Source organism: Equus caballus, chromosome 19 (genome assembly GCF_041296265.1).
Source record: "Equus caballus isolate H_3958 breed thoroughbred chromosome 19, TB-T2T, whole genome shotgun sequence".
In the NCBI taxonomy this organism is placed as follows: domain Eukaryota; kingdom Metazoa; phylum Chordata; class Mammalia; order Perissodactyla; family Equidae; genus Equus; species Equus caballus.
This window is the reverse complement of record NC_091702.1, coordinates 65,398,999-65,414,975: the sequence shown is the minus strand read 5'-3', so window position 1 is coordinate 65,414,975 and position 15,977 is coordinate 65,398,999. Positions and strand designations below refer to the sequence as shown.

General features: G+C 40.3%; 2 protein-coding genes across 4 annotated transcripts in view; one reads left to right on the top strand and one right to left on the bottom strand.

Moving 5' to 3' along the window:
* Nucleotides 1-15,977, top strand: part of CMSS1 (cms1 ribosomal small subunit homolog) — a 361,626-nt gene that overhangs the window by 209,772 nt on the left and 135,877 nt on the right. The window lies entirely within an intron of this gene.
* The window catches only part of FILIP1L (filamin A interacting protein 1 like), a 297,195-nt gene that overhangs the window by 205,467 nt on the left and 75,751 nt on the right, over nucleotides 1-15,977 (bottom strand). For 2 of the 3 annotated variants that reach the window (XM_005601759.4, XM_070242350.1), the window contains one exon: nucleotides 11,867-11,954. The exons of the other annotated variant lie outside the window; for it this stretch is intronic. The gene's annotated coding sequence lies outside the window, so the exon portion shown is untranslated. The remainder of the gene's footprint in view (nucleotides 1-11,866; nucleotides 11,955-15,977) is intronic. 3 annotated transcript variants of the gene reach the window in all.

Sequence of the window (15,977 nt, the reverse complement as noted above, 5' to 3'; positions counted from 1 at the left end):
ACATAGGTTTGCAGAGTGTACTTTGGACTTGTTACCCCCAGCTACCTGTCTGGATGCTGACTTTACCCATAGTTTTTGTGGTACGAATTAACACACTTTTTTCTTTAAATTCTTCTTGATATCAAAAGTGATCTTTATTTATTACAGGGAGTTAATCCAGGTCATGGATTTATCATTTGTCTCTAAATAACCATAATGAGATAAGAGAGAAGCTGCATGGAAGCATTTTCCTAGTAGGCTTGTTTACAGCCCATACTGTTCATGGCTGCTTTTGTCCGTCTAAAGGCACTTTTTAAAGAGACCAAGCTGCTTTGGGGGTGAGGCAGGGTGATAAGATTTATATTTATTTAATCTCTTTCACAGACCATATGTACTGACTTTCCTAATATCAAGTTGGAAAGATGTTTTTTTTAAGTCACTTTCCTTTTCCTGCCCTTTCCTTCCAGTGCTTCCCTCCTGCCCCACCCCTTTCAGAAAAGATTTGATGTTGCCTAGCATCAAAATGTGCCTACAACTCGGCAGTTAAAAAGAAAATCACAACTGTTAGGGTAAATATGAAGAAAGGGGGAAAACGTTGGACTCACATCCCTGAGGTAAAGTAGTTGTGTTGTTGTGAACATTGCGTTTAGCTCGGAGCTTCCTGATGGACAAGACAAAACAAGACATTTGGGTTCCCCTTATTTTTATTTGCTGAAGAGAAACATATCACATCTTCCACAGAGACGTTGTTATCAGGCGCTTCACTCTTTATTCACTTTTTGTCAGGCTATACGTGGTACATCATTCAGTCTTTTTACCATTGCTTGTTTTAGGAATTGACTTGGACTTGTCGCAGTCACCATAGGAGTTTAGACTTTCATAAGTGAGCGTATTTTACATGTGCAAATCGGAATATTAAAAAAAAGCAAAAGAAATTCAATGGATGGATTAATATTTGTCCCCCTTCGGGATATTTTAACACTCTACTAAAATGAGGATCAGTAATATAATGGGGATTTGTACACACATTAGAGTTTGAGAAGCTCTTCTGTAGTCCATCTCCATTCTTCATTGATGAAGAACAGAAGCCCAGAGAAGATGAGTAATTTGCCAGTCACCAGGCTTTTTGGTGATAGCACCAGCCTGGAGCCAAGATCCCTCGGTACCAATCTGGGCATCAGAGCACCCTTGTCTAGAAATCACAGGTAGAGTGAGATGTGGCACTGGACCCACTGTGGACCAGCACCATACCTCACTGCCGGGCGCTGGGGACAGACTGTGAAGTGAGCAGGATTTGGACTTGATGCAGTCGGAATATGTGGAAGAGGGGTTTCTTCAGGGAGCTTCTCTTTTCCCTGAGAAGAGATACAGAGGATGGACCTTTGTCCTAGGTTGCTGTCAGATCACTATGAGGTGAAAACTAGAATAATGATGCTCTTTCTGTACCTTGTTTTAAATAAATACTTTATCAAAACTTCCCTCTCTTTAGTCAAAATTGTGGGCAAGTTTATGTTGTATTTTATGACATTGAGTTCATGAGAGGACTTTGGTTAGGAAGGGCCCAACTCAAGCTGCCTGCAGAGGTCAGGCAGGTATGAACAGCTATTTACTACCAGAAGGCCGGGTGTAAGACTGCAGGGAGCGGCACCTGTTGAGACCACGGGACCAGTGTCCTGTCTCCACGGGGCAGCTGCTTCTCAGCTCCAGCTGATTTTTGTCATGTGAACAGTGCAGATATACAGTTGACTAGATCTAGTGTTTTGAGAGAAGCTGGAAGTCTGGATTCTTCAATTAAATCTCCTGATTTTAAAAGTTGGCAACTCCTTTCTTCCACTTGCTCAAGCCAGAAACCTTGGGATTGTCCTTGACTATTCTCTTCCTTTCAAAATCCACATCTAATCCACCAGGAAATCCTGTTGGCTCTACCCTCAAAATAAATTCAGGATCTGACCACTTCTAATGGATCTGTGTAGCACTACTGTAGCCCAAACCGCCCCCGTCCCTCCCTGGGGCTGTTGCAGGAGCCTCCAACTGGTCTCCCTTCCGTGCTTCCTCTCCTGCAGTTCGAGGGGTTTACTAAAGCGTGTGTCAGATCTTGTTGCTCTCTGCTCACAACCCTTCAAAGGCTTCCCATCTCTCTTAGAGTGACAGCCAAGGCCTCCTGATACCCCACGAGGCTCCCTGAGCCCTTCTCTGCATCCACAGTGGCCTCCTGCCTTTTCCTCAAGTGCACCAGCTCATTTCCTCCTCGTGACCTTTGCCCTTGCTGCTCCCTTGCCTGATATGCTCTTTCCCCAGTATTTCCAGGACCCCTCCACCCCTGCAACCCTGTGCTCAAATGTCATCTTCTCCATGAGGCCTTCTTTGCCCACACTGTCTAAACTTGCAGCCACATACGCACACATACACACGCCCTTCCCCTCTGCTTCTCGGCTTTATTTTTCTCATTAGCACACGTCATGATCTAGTATACTACATATTTTTCTTGTTTATTACCTGTCTTCCGCATTAGAATGTAAGTTCCAAAAGAGGAGGGACTTGGTGTGTTTTTGTGTATTTGTTCGCTGCCATATGCCTAGCATCTAGAAATGTGCCTCACACATAGTAAGTGCTCAGTAAATGTTTGATGAATCAATGAATCTGAAAAACAATTTCTTCAACTTTGGGCCAAACAAAACTCTTCAGTGGGCTAAACCCAGCCTACACCCCCTTTGACCTGGGGTCACAAAGAAGAGCAAACTGCACCTTGTAGCTTGGAGACAGATTCATGACTGCATCGTGACACCTGCCCTGCTCAGGAAACCCTAGAAGAGCTCTTCCCCACCCCACAACACACACACACTCTATCCTCCTGCTTGCAACTTGCCGAGCTTTAATGCATTCTTGCTGTTGTATGCCTCAACACTTTTTCCCCATGCATTGCTGTTTAGAATATAGAGAATGTTATGTGAATTAGTTTAGCCTCCTGAGTGAACCTCCAAACCTCTGAAGGTAGGAAACATTTGAGCAGTTGACGTGCTTTCTACAGCACAGAGTTCAGAGTTAGGCATGCAGCAAAGAAGAGGCAGAGCACTGCCAACAGAGGGAAAAGCATATGTGAAGACACTCGGGAAGAGCAAGGGAAACTAGCGTGGAGGTGGAGGGCAGACGTGGCAGGAGAAGACACTGTGGAGGGAGCAGGGCCAGCCTCGCAGGCCACAGGAAGGGGTTTGGATGTGTGTCAAGTCCCATGGGAAGACTCGGAACTCCTTACTGTGAGCTCTTCACATACAACTCTCTACTGAAGTATAGCGTGCCTACATCCTGGGGATGCTTTTCAAGCACATCATTCAATTGGTAGCAGCCATGTGAGCACCTAGATTCCCTTTGTTTTGTTTAAAAAAAAAATTGGGGGACTTAATTGGCTAAAAAAATATATTTTGTTTATTTTCACTTTTATAACTGAAATATTAAAGTTTATTTTAAAATATCTTACTAAAATAACTAGATGTATTTACCTGCAGAAGAAAATAAACTTTGTTTTAGTTACATGACACTATAGACTTTGGTTATGATGATTGTTTAACAAAGTAAGGTTTCCTAAGCACATTCAGTCTTTTTTTTTTTTTTTTTTTTGAGGAAGATTAGCCCTGAGCTAACTACTGCCAATCCTCCTCTTTTTGCTGAGGAAGACTGGCCCTGAGCTAACATCCATGCCCGTCTTCCTCTACTTTTATATGTGGGACGCCAACCACAGCATGGATTTTGCCAAGCAGTGCCATGTCTGCACCTGGGATCCGAACCAGCGAACCCCGGGCCACTGAGAATCAGAATGTGCAAACTTAACCACTGTGCCACCAGGCCGGCCCCACATTCAGTCTTTTTAGTTGTATCCACTTTGGTTACATAAATAAAATGCTAAATACTCATTCATTTTACTGTTACATTTGCAACCTTTGCCAAATTGCTATCTCATTAAAATATATAGCATTTTTGCTTCTAAAAAATAATTATTTATACTTAGATTATACCAAACATACATTAATTGCAGTTTTTATAAAAGGTATAGCTTTTCCTTGAGCTCAAGGTTTATTCCAGCCTATATGTTCTCATCATAAAAAGAATGAAATATTGAGCAGTTTACTAGCATTCCAAAGAATATAGAACAAGAGTTTTTTGGGGTTTTTTTCAAGGGGTGTTTTGTGTTTTTTTTGATAGAGGAAGATTGGCCCTGAGCTAACATCTGTTGCAAATCATCCTTTTTTTTCTCCCCAAAGCCCCAGTACCTAGTTGTATATCCTAGTTGTACACTCTAGTTCTTCTGTGTGGGACGCTGCCACAGCATGGTTTGATGAGCAGTGTGTAGGTCCACACCCAGCATCTGAACTGGTGAAATCCGAGCCGCCAATGCAGAGCGTGCGAACTTAACCACTCGGCCACGGGACCGGCCCCTAGAACAAGGGTTTTTAGTTCAGTGCATGAGAACAGTAAAACATTTCTCATGTTTGTTGGTTTTTAACTTCAGAATTCTGCAAGCCAAACTGGGCCACTTAGAGGGATTTCATGGCTTCTCCTTGGCTGTCTATTGACTGAAAGGGCAGGTTCTGAGTCACAATCACCTCTGAGATAGCAACAGTCAAAGCAAAGTCAAGCTGTAGGTAATCTGGAAAGCTGAGGAAAGACCCAAGTGTTAGGATGAAGTTTAGAAAGTGGAACATTCAGAGGCAGCCCAGCTGTGGCGTAAGTAAGAACTGTAAGAAGAAAACCTTCACAGCTCTTTGTAGCTTTCTCACAACTGATTTTCCTTTCAGTAGCATGAAGTGGAAATTACATAAGTAGAGAAATGCAGCTCTGGAAAGGACCGTAGAGACCCTGTTTTACAGAGGAGGAAACTGAGGCTCAGAGAGCACTGCAGACTTGCTCAGCGTCGCACAACTAGAGTTAGTGTAGGCTGAAGCTGGAATTTGGAACTACTATTTTCTAGCTCAATAGTCATTTCTCTGCTTTCTTGGGCATTTTTTGACTGTATAGTCTTTGGAGTTGCACCAAAATGGAATGAGCTGGTGTGGATGAGGATGAGAGCTCTCTGCCACCAGAAGTGAATGATCGGCCAGATGCTGGACAATGGCTATCTGACATGCAAGTTGGTTTTTCATGAAGGAAACTTGGACTCAAAGTCCTCTAAGAGCTTTCCCAACTCTAATTTTAGTGAGTTTATATGATTTTAATCATATTTGTAATAGGGTAGTTATTTGTCCTTTCTGCTTACAAAAATTATTACTCATTCTCATTCATGCGTGTCTCAGCCACTCTTTTCTCAGAACCTGTTTTCCCTTTGGGAGTACCTGTTCCAAAGTTGCTTAGTGACGCAGTGTGACCGAAAAGCAGTCCAAGACTCCAGGCTCTGTTCACTGCTTGAAATGAGGAGTAATCATCGTACCCATAACTAATTTAACCTTCTACATTAGACCAGTAACTGCTGGTTTTCCTTTACCACACAAACACAGATCAGCTATATAGTTAGCAAAAGGAGGGGATCCACAGCAATGAAATCAAGTGCTTTCCTGCCCTACAGCAAGGACCTGGAATGCTAAAAGTTTTGGTCAATTCATAACCCAATAAGGTATAAATTATTTTTAAAATAGATCATGGTAAAATTAGTTACTGTGTGTGGAATTATGTAGCCTATATTTGGTTTAGGATTGAGAATGTGTAGATTCACATTAAAATATAAAATGCGTGAGATATGAATCCTGATTAGAAATGTATTTGCCACTGGTAATATCTGTGTGACTAGGAACATCTCTGCACACTGCTCTCTTCTGCATATAAAAGCATCTCTGCCTGTCCCACCTCGATCCCTTCGTCCAGCTTTAGATCTGATTTTTTTCTGCTATAATTTAGAAGATATTTTCTCAGGCGTCAGCATGTTTAGACTATGTAGTTAATAGTCATATGTATAATAGGAAATTTCCAGAAAACAAGTGATTCAGTCTCATATGCCCTAAGTGCCTCCATTCTCCAGTGGAGACCAGGGGGAATTACTCATTGTAGTAGATATGTGGTCTCACTGGGGGCCCATCTCCAGAGATTTAAAAATGGGTTCTAAACTTCTATCCTGCAGTCCTGTGGGAAGGCTTCCAACATCCTTATTTCACTTACTTCTGTTGAGCCTGGATTCATTTGGGAGGTGGGGTGAGAGAGGAGATGGCGGGAGAGTTTCACATGTTATCATGATGGTCCGCTAAGGGATTAAAGGACTGACTGTTTTTTTCAAACATAAAGGAAACTGAGAGCCCAACAAGGGGGAAGCCATGTTACAGGACTAGAGAAGTTAAGTACATAATCCAGAACTAACATAAGAACAAACCTGAGACCCACGGCTCCTGCCTCCTGTGTCAGTTCCTGTTTTTTTACTGTCCCATTCCACCCCTACTGAAAAGTCAAGCTGGGCTCTATTTCCTTTCCAAGGCTGACCAGATGGGGAGGTCAGGCAGTGTATTTGCCTCACTTTCTCCCAAGAGAAAGACCCCCTAGGGCAGTGTTGACAAACTTCTCCTGTAGAGGGTCAGATAGTAAATATTTTAGCCACATGGTCTCTGCACCAACTATTCAACTCTACCATTATAACGCAAAAGCATCCACAGACAGGGGCCAGCCCAGTGGTGTAGTGGCTAACTTCGTGCGTTCAGCCTCAGTGGCCCAGGCTTTGCCGGCTCAGATCCTGGACGTGGACCCAGCGCTCCTTGTCAAACCACACTCTGGTGGCGTCCCCCATAAAATAGAGGAAGATTGGCACAGATGTTAGCCCAGCGACAGTCTTCCTCAAGCAAAAAGAGGAAGATTGGCAGCAAATGTTAGCTCAGGGCCAATCTTCCTCATACACAAAAAGAGCAGCCACAGACAACATGTGAGCAAGTGAGCATGACTGTATTCCAATAAAACTTTATTTATGGTCACTGAAATTTCAATTTTATATATTTTTCACGTCATGAAAAATTATTCTAATTTGGATTTTTTTCCAACCATTTAGAAATATAAAAATTATTCTTTTTTTTTTTTGGATTGGCACCTGAGCTAACAACTGTTGCCGATCTTTTTTTTTTTTTCCCCTACTTTTTCTCCCCAGATCTTCCCAGTACGTAGTGGTAGATTTTAGTTGTGGGTCCTTCTAGTTGTGGCATGTGGGACACCACCTCAGCATGGCCTGACGAGCAGTGCCATGTCCACGCCCAGGATCCAAACCAGCGAAACCCTAGGCCGCTAAAGCAGAGCATGCGAACTTAACCACTCGGCCACAGGGCCAGCCCCTGTAAAAATTGTTCTTACGGACTGTACAAAAACAGCCTCTGGTCGAGATTTTGGCCCACCAGCCATAGTTTGCTAACCCCCGCCCTGGGGGAATAAATAATGAAATATGAGGAAGACTATAGGTGTTAAAACATGAAGGGGCCAGCCCAGTAGCGCAGCGGTTAAGTTCGCACATTCTGCTTCTTGGCAGCCCGGGGTTCACTGGTTCGGATCCCGGGTGCAGACATGGCATCGCTTGGCAAGCCAGGCAGTGGTAGGCGTCCCACATATAAAGTAGAGGAAGATGGGCACGGATGTTAGGTCAGGGCCAGGCTTCCTCAGCAAAAAAGAGGAGGACTGGCAATAGTTAGCTCAGGGCTAATGTTCCTCAAAAAAACATGAAGAGACAAAGTATGATACCTGAAGGACAGATGATGTAAGTTTGGTGGGGAATGGCTGATGGGTATGCACATGCAGGCAGAGTGATGGATGCCTGAGCTTGATCCTATTTTAGCTCCTCTTGGTTGATACTCAGTCAAATTCCAGATTGGTTATTTTGATTTACTCACTAAAGATTTACAAAAGGCAGATTTTAACTGGCCTTAGAGAAAAGAAGCAGAAATAAGAAGAGGACATGTGACTTAGAGTTTGCCATAAAGTGTGCCCTGCCAATGGAACGTTTTATTAGGAATGGCAGCTGGTGGTTTTTGTTATCAGTGAATTATTGTGGAGTCTGTCTGAGGCAGGGAGGAGGCAGCCAGCCGTATTCCTCTTTCACAGAAACTAGTCCATGACATTGTAAAGCTCTCACAGACTATGTCTTCTGCCATTCTGAAAGAACCTGAAAATCTTTACTTTTATGACATAAAAGCTATATTGATAAACTTTAAATTTAAAAGCCCTCTAAACTCAATACCATAAAGGGCTATCCTTTAAAATAGTATCAATGATTTGCATACAGGTGAAGACAGCTTTTGTTGCTCTGTAGGTCCACTTACCTCTAACAGCTGCATAAATGGTAGCGTGGTTATTTATAACAAAGGAGCATTTATTATGATGATAATGATAATATAATTACCACTTTTTGAGCAGCTACTATCTGCTGCTGCCCCTAACATTCACTGTCTCATTTGTTCCCACAACAACCCTGCAAAGTAGGTATTACTCTCCTGTTGAAGACGAAATTGAGGCCCAGTCACACACACACAAAGTAGCAGGGCCAAACTGTGTCTCCCTGACTGTACCAGTACCAGGATGAGAAATGGTGGCAAAAAAACAGAATTAGAAAAACCATCCTCAAATATATTGCTAGGAATCATTATTTTGTTTATTTTGCTCTGCATGCTTATTGTACAGTAATAGAATGATTTCAGCCCCTTAAAACCTTGAAAAATACAACCAGTTGTGTCTTTTAACATTCAAGATTTGTGTGTCCATTTATTGCTGGTGGTTTCTAGGCAGGCTGCAGCCTTGAACTATTCACTGTCTGAACTTGCCCTCAAAGAATTCTTCCTCCGCCCTACCTCTATCAAGTGACAACCAATGAAAAACCCACATGCTTGGCAGCTGCAGCTCTGGAAAGCTTCCATCAAAACCCTCATTCCCACATCCCCTTTGAAAATCACAGTTCCTAGAGCTTGCTGTTATCTTCTGGAAGGTCGTGACAAATGCTTGTAACATTGTAAAACTTCCACAGCAAACACTGTCTGCAAGACCCAGACTCCTTCCCTTGAGCTGTGTGTCAGCTCGCCTAAACCAAGACCTTTCCTGCCCCTCAACTGTTCTTCCCTGAATCCTTACCCAGTAACGTGGGAAGCACATATTAGGATGGGAGCATTTTAAATAATCAATAGGAAAACTGGAAAGCTTAATGAATTGCAGAAAGTGCCTCTTTGACAGATCAGAAATGAGTAAGTCCCTGGTATATTGAGAACATGAGGTGACCCAGCCCAGTTCTTGTCCCTCTAAATTTTGTTCGTTCCATGAATTGGTTTTAGGATTCAGAGGTCAAGTATCCAGTATACCTGTCTCAAAGGAAACAATTCCACTTTTCCTAAATGTGGAATGTAGTGTAAAAGTGGCTGTTTTATGTGTGACTGAGTAATACCAAAGTCCAGTTTTTAGCAGCCTTTTCATATGTGAATCATGTTATTTAATCCAGATTTCTTTGAAACCACAACCAGACACAGAGGATAGTTATTTGATTGAAGAAATATTGTTGCCGTTATTCATCCTGCCATGGTTTATTTTGCTTACATTAATAACCCATTAATACAGTTAAGAAAAAAATAAATTTGCATCATTGTCCGTTGAAATTGGCTAGACTGGATGCTTGGAATTATGGACACAAGACTCCATCAAGAGACAGTTTCCTGATCTATATGTATCACAACATTGAGTTTTCTAGACTGTCCCACAAGTACATCCAGGAACTCAGGGAGGAAAAAAGCTGCAGCCAGGAGACAACCAGGTGCTAATGCTCCACTTGTCTGGAGAGGGTACATGCTCATGGCAGCAGTGGGAAGCTGTTTGGTCTGTATTTATTTACAGTATGCAGGCGGCAGAATGTTAGCATTCTGGTTGTACCCGGACGTGATGGAAATAATTCACTAGCATTTTCACACTAGTCTTAGTAAGGAATGCACCTTTTGAATCACCATTGGTTAAAAGGTTTTCATTTAGGTCCAATAACCCCAAAAGATTCTTTCTGTTGCCTAAATATTGGAGAAAATGATTTGAGACCTCAAATCCCATCTGAATTGACTGCTCTTGGTCACTTAAGTGTATTTCTTTATCAGTAAAACTGAGCAGACACATATTTTTTGAAATTTGACGGACGATAATCTTGCTATTTAGGTGAGACGGTGAGCTCAGATTTATGGTGGAGAAACCCTGATAATTCGAAACAGACTTTCTTGAAACAATGTTGATAAAGAATATCAGTGTCAGTTTTCCTAATGGGAAGGAGGGACGTGCTTTATAAGCCAAGATTTTCTGTTAAATAAGCAGCCTCAGGAGAATGTCCACTCTTGTCAGTGAGCGGTATATACATATTTATATCTGTTTGAGGTGTTTTTCCCCCAGAGTAGGATATCTCAATAACTGCTGTTTTCCCATTTTAATATTTTGACTATCAGTTATTTAAGTATCAGGAAACAACTTGGGATGTCAAGAAAAAGCTATCTTCATATATTTCTTCAGCAAAATGCTACAGTTTGTCTTTCTCCACATAGCTCCAAGACCTATTTATCTTGTTTTATTTTATCTTTTAGGGGTTACTCTGATGTCATAAATATATATTCAAGATGACTATCCAAATTATTTGTTTCAAGTTAATGCTTTCCAAGATGATTAGACTAGTTAGTGGTTTGACGGTGAAAACCATGGCCATTTTCAAGTCCCTTAGACCAAATGTATTGAAAAAATTAAATTCATAAATGAATGAGCATTTTATAAGAATTTTTTTTCTTAAACTTTAAATGAAGAGGCATTCACAGGAACCTTATACTACTGTCTGGTTCTTGGTAATTCAAACACCTTAACTTTTTTTCACCCCACCCAACTAATAAAGAAATTGAGCCATAGAGGAGGCAGAAACTTTTTCCATTCGGGTAAGGGAGTATTTCTTGATTGCCTTTAAATTGTTTTATTATTATGCAAAATATAGAGAAAAGTGGAGAAAAAAGAACTCCCGTGACAGCTGCAGCAGATTAACTTATGGCCTCCTTTGTTACATCCGTATTCCTTTCCCCCACACTGGATTCTTGGGAAACAGATCCCAGACATCATATAATTCCTGTGGATTGCCTATTGTGTGATTTGAACTTTGTTGGGCTTTGAGCATAAAAAAATGAATGAGACATGCTACTTGTTCTCAGAGATCTCATCAAATCCATCTAGCATAATAATGTTTCGTAGTCAGTGTAATTATATTGTAAGTTCATTGTAACAGACCCAAACACTAAAACTCCTGAACCAGATTTCAACGTAGCAGAAACCTAATATAAAAGGAATAATTTAATAATGTGAGTCCCTGGGACCAATTTTATGAAGACCTTTTAAAGCATAAAAAACTTCCTAGTTCCACTTGCCACAAGCGTCTGAAGCAGAGACACCCAGTAGCAATGAGCACACATAGCAACTACATTTTGGCTTCTAAATCTCCTTTCTCACTAAAAGGAACCAGTGCTCCTTGGAAAAATGGCTGACTTTAGGGCCACTGGAGGAAAAACAAGATGAACCTTGGAACATTTTTTCGTGCCAAGATGTTAGGAAGTGCTCAAAAAGTGATGGAGACATGTCAAAAGGAGACAGGAACCAGCTTGAAAGGACTCCCATTGGCCAAATCTGGGACATCTTGAGGAAGAAAGTAACCATTAATAATAATAGAATACAACTCATTGAATAAAATAAGAATTCTTGAGTAAGTTCATAGTCATAATAAATACAGGCATACCTCGGCGAAATTGATTCTAAACCACTGCAGTAAAGCAAATATCACGATAAAGCAAGTCACACAAACTTTTTGATTTCTCAGTGTATATAAAAGTTGTGTTTACACTGTGCTGTAGTTTATTAAGTGTGCGGTAGCATTATGTCTAAAAAACAATGTACATACCTTAATTTAAAAATGCTTTACATCATCTGAGCCTTCGGTGAATCATAATCTTTTTCGTGGTGGAGGGTCGGGTAAAAAAACTCAATATCTGAAAAGCACAGTAAAATGAGATATACCTGTAAATAGATACTACGTGCATAAGAAGGAAAAGCATTTTTACAGTAGAATGCCAATTAATAAACATGGAATGAATGATAGATTAGAAATCACCATTTTGCAACCATCACAATTACATTGATTCAGGCAAGAAGTATCAATGGATTCTAAAACTAGAGAGTGAAAGTTAGTGAAGAACAGGATACTTATATATTTCAAAGAATCTCTCCACAAGTTACTTATTAATAGCCATGGGAAATGGTGGCTTTTGAGAGGAGAAGCCTGGTAGCAACACCTTAACCAAGTGATCAAAATTATGTTCACCAATAACAGAACAAACTGACATCAGTGCGTCTTGATGTTATGTATTGAGAAAGACATCTGAGATATTCTTGCCCCCCAAAATGCATAATTAATTTAATAGTAAGGAAATATCAGACAAGCCCAAACTAAAAGATACTCTTCAAAAATGTCAGTGTCCTGAAACACAAAGAAAAGCTGAGGAGCTATTTCGGATTATAAAAACTCAAAGAGATATGAAAACTGAACATGTGTGTGATCCTGGTTTGGATCCTGGACTAGGAAAAAGATATTACAGAAGAATATTATTGGGACAATTGGAAAATTTGAGTAACGTCTGTGGATTAAACAATAATATTGTGACTTTGTAAGTTTCCTGATTTTGACCACTGTACCATCATTAGGTATGTGATAATCTTTGTTTTTAGGAAATATACATTGAACTATTTAAGGGCAAAAGGATATGATGCCTGCAGCTTCATCACATGGCTTAGAAAAACAGTGTATATGTAGAAAGACAATAAAATATAAAAGCAAAATTTTAATAATTGGTGAATCTCAGTGGAGCATAGAAGAGTTTTTTGTGCTATTCTCAGAACTTTTAAGTTTGAAGTTAATTCAAAATTTAAAAAAATTTTTTAATAAAATTTAAAATGCTAAAACAAAGCAAATACACACATGCATACATACACACACGCACAGTTATCGTCACTTTCAATAAAGCCAACTCAAAATATAAAAATCTGAAAATTGGGCCAACCCCATGGCCGAGTGGTTAAGTTCACACACTCTGCTTCAGCAGCCCAGGTTTTTGCCGGTTCGGATCCTGGGCGCAGACCTAGCACTGCTCATCAAGCCGTGCTGAGGCAGCGTCCCACACAGCACAACCAGAAGGACCTACAACTAGAATATACAACTAGGTACTGGGGAGCTTTGGGGAGAGGAAGAAGAAGAAAATTAAAAAAAAGTTGGCAACAGATGTTAGCTCAGGTGCCAATCTTTAAAAAGAAAAAAGATCTGAAAATTATACTCAAAAATAAACTGAAGAATATAATTTTTTTCTCCCAATAAATTTGCTACAGAAATGTTTTAAATAGGAATCTTCATGTTACACTTATAAAATTTATAAAAATTTAATGAACATAGAAACACAGTTTCCCAAAGCCCCACCACCTGTAGTTGAGGCAACCCTGCAATTGATTCCTTCCTGGCGTGGTAATAGTTGCTGTGTCCGTCTGGCTTGCTTTGGAAAGCTCCTTGCATAGAGCTGTGTATGAGTGCATGCTTAAATATTTTTGGAGAAAATGATGTGATGATAACCTGCCCGAAACACAGCGTAAGACCTTTGCAGATCTGAGGCTCTACTTCAGATTTCTCTCTTCCTATTACCTGAGTAGTCTTCGAGGCCATGTGAAGCCAGATTTTACGAGCTCTGCTCCTTCTGCTAGCTGGCTCTGAACCTCTTGGATTTTTCTTTTTATCTCTTTTCTTCTCATTGAAATATAACTTTTACAGGAATAATAAGAATAGTAATGAAGTAATTAGTCCATTATTTTAAGCCTATCCAAAATATATTGCTTTACTAATCACGAAAAAGAGTAAGATGTTCCATTATCCAAAAGCTGATTAGCCAACACCCCATTTTGCCTCTTTTTCTTTTTTTACCATTTTGCTGCTCATAGAGAATTGGAGTAGGAAGTGGAAACAAGCAGAACTAGTCCTTCAAATGTAGTTTCTTATAAATGATTTGTTTTTATTTTATTTTATTTTTGAGGAAGATTAGCCCTGAGCTAACTACTGCCAATCCTCCTCTTTTTGCTGAGGAAGGCTGGCCCTGAGCTAACATCCGTGTCCATCTTCCTCTACTTTATACGTGGGATGCCTGCCACAGCATGGTGTGCCAGGCAGTGCCATGTCCGCACCCAGGATCCGAACTGGTGAACCCCGGGACGCCAAAGCGGAACGGGCACCCTTAACCACTGCACCACCAGGCTGGCCCCAGTTTTAATTTTAAAATTAACAGACATGTGTCTGTAATAGCAAAAGATTGGAAATAACTGATCCATAGGGACCGTTTAATGCTGGTGGAATACTATGCTTCCAGAAACACAGACTGGAAAGGTCTTTATGTGTTGCTACAGAAAGATCCCCAGCATGTATTGTTAAGTCCAAAAAGGGCAGTACAGAACAGACCATAGTGAATGCTACTATTTGCATGGAATAAAAGGAGGAAAGAATATATTTGTACACACACAGACACACATATTTGCCTGCATGTGTATAAAATATCTCTGAAAAGATATACACACACACAAAATCGTTTGCCTGAGGAGATGAGATTTGGTGTTAGGGCACAGGTTCATTAATTTCAGCATTAATAGATGTTGAAAAATGCTTATAGAAGAAAATAGGAAATTATACTTTTCACCACTCTTTTATTACTATAGAAATTACTGTTGTATGGTGATAGTTCATCAAACACAGAGATACTTCAAGACCTTTCACTGTGATGATGAAAACCACTATGCATTTCATCTGATTCACTTAGACTGGTTCACTTATTAACTTGATCTCAAAAAACTGATCAACATTTTTTCATAAGTGTTCTTGGTCACAGGAGTACATCCAGTAAATGAATGAACGAATACAAGACTCACCTTGTATTAAAGAGCTGAAAAGTATAAAGCTGATTTCAGTGGAGTTCTACAAAAATATCAACTTGGCTTAATACCATGTGAGAAGTAAAAGGGTAAACTTATTTCAAATTAGGTAGTGTAGGATTCAGTATTCTTATAATATGTAGAATACCAGGAATTTCTCAGGAAACCCAGAAACCAAATAAGACCTAGGAAATTTTTAGGAATCCAATAGAATCTAGAAGAGCATCCTCCCTGGAGTTGATATTTTAATATAGCACCAATTTTTTTTCGGCTAAGATCTCATACATCCCTTAAACAGGATATTAAGTGGCACATAGTAATTTTTTCCCCTAGTCGTTCTCTTTATAGTTAACAACTTTGTTTTATCAGTCCACCTCCCTTTTATAAGTGGATAAATAGAATCACTCCAAGCTGTCTGAATACTCCTTTTTCTTCCTGCATCTGCCAAAGTCAGTGAGAAGTAAGAACCTAAGACAGTCTCTGGAACAGGTAACTGTCTTCTACAGCTTACAAAGGTAAAATTCAACATAGAGAAATTCTTCTCTTGTAGCTTATTTGCATATTTCATGGTTCTCCCTTTTTCTAAAAAAAGAAATCATTATTCAAGTAAAAAGTACTCATTTAGCCCATAAGTGGTATATTAAAGCTCTCTCCACTGAGAATTCTTTGTGTAGTTCCAGTTAATAGGACTGCATTTTTATGGAGGAGAGCACACAGATGCGACAGTGGTTTTGGAAACAACTTAGGGAGCATCGAGGAACATCTGCCCATTTTCTCAGCAGCCTGAATAAGTAAGTAGTGATTTGTACAGCCTTCTCTGCATCTGTTCTTTCCCCCATTCCTTTTTTTCAGCACATCTAGATGATTAATAAACTGAACAATCTATGTATGCATTCTGACGGCCATGGGGACTGCGACAGTTGACAATACACACATCACCCAATGCTGGTGTCATGAAACACCTCATTGGATGCCTGATACTAGGGAAGCTGTGGCATTTTGAGAGGTTCGTGCTGAGAGCTGTTTGAGACTCTTTTCTCATCATAGTCAAGTTG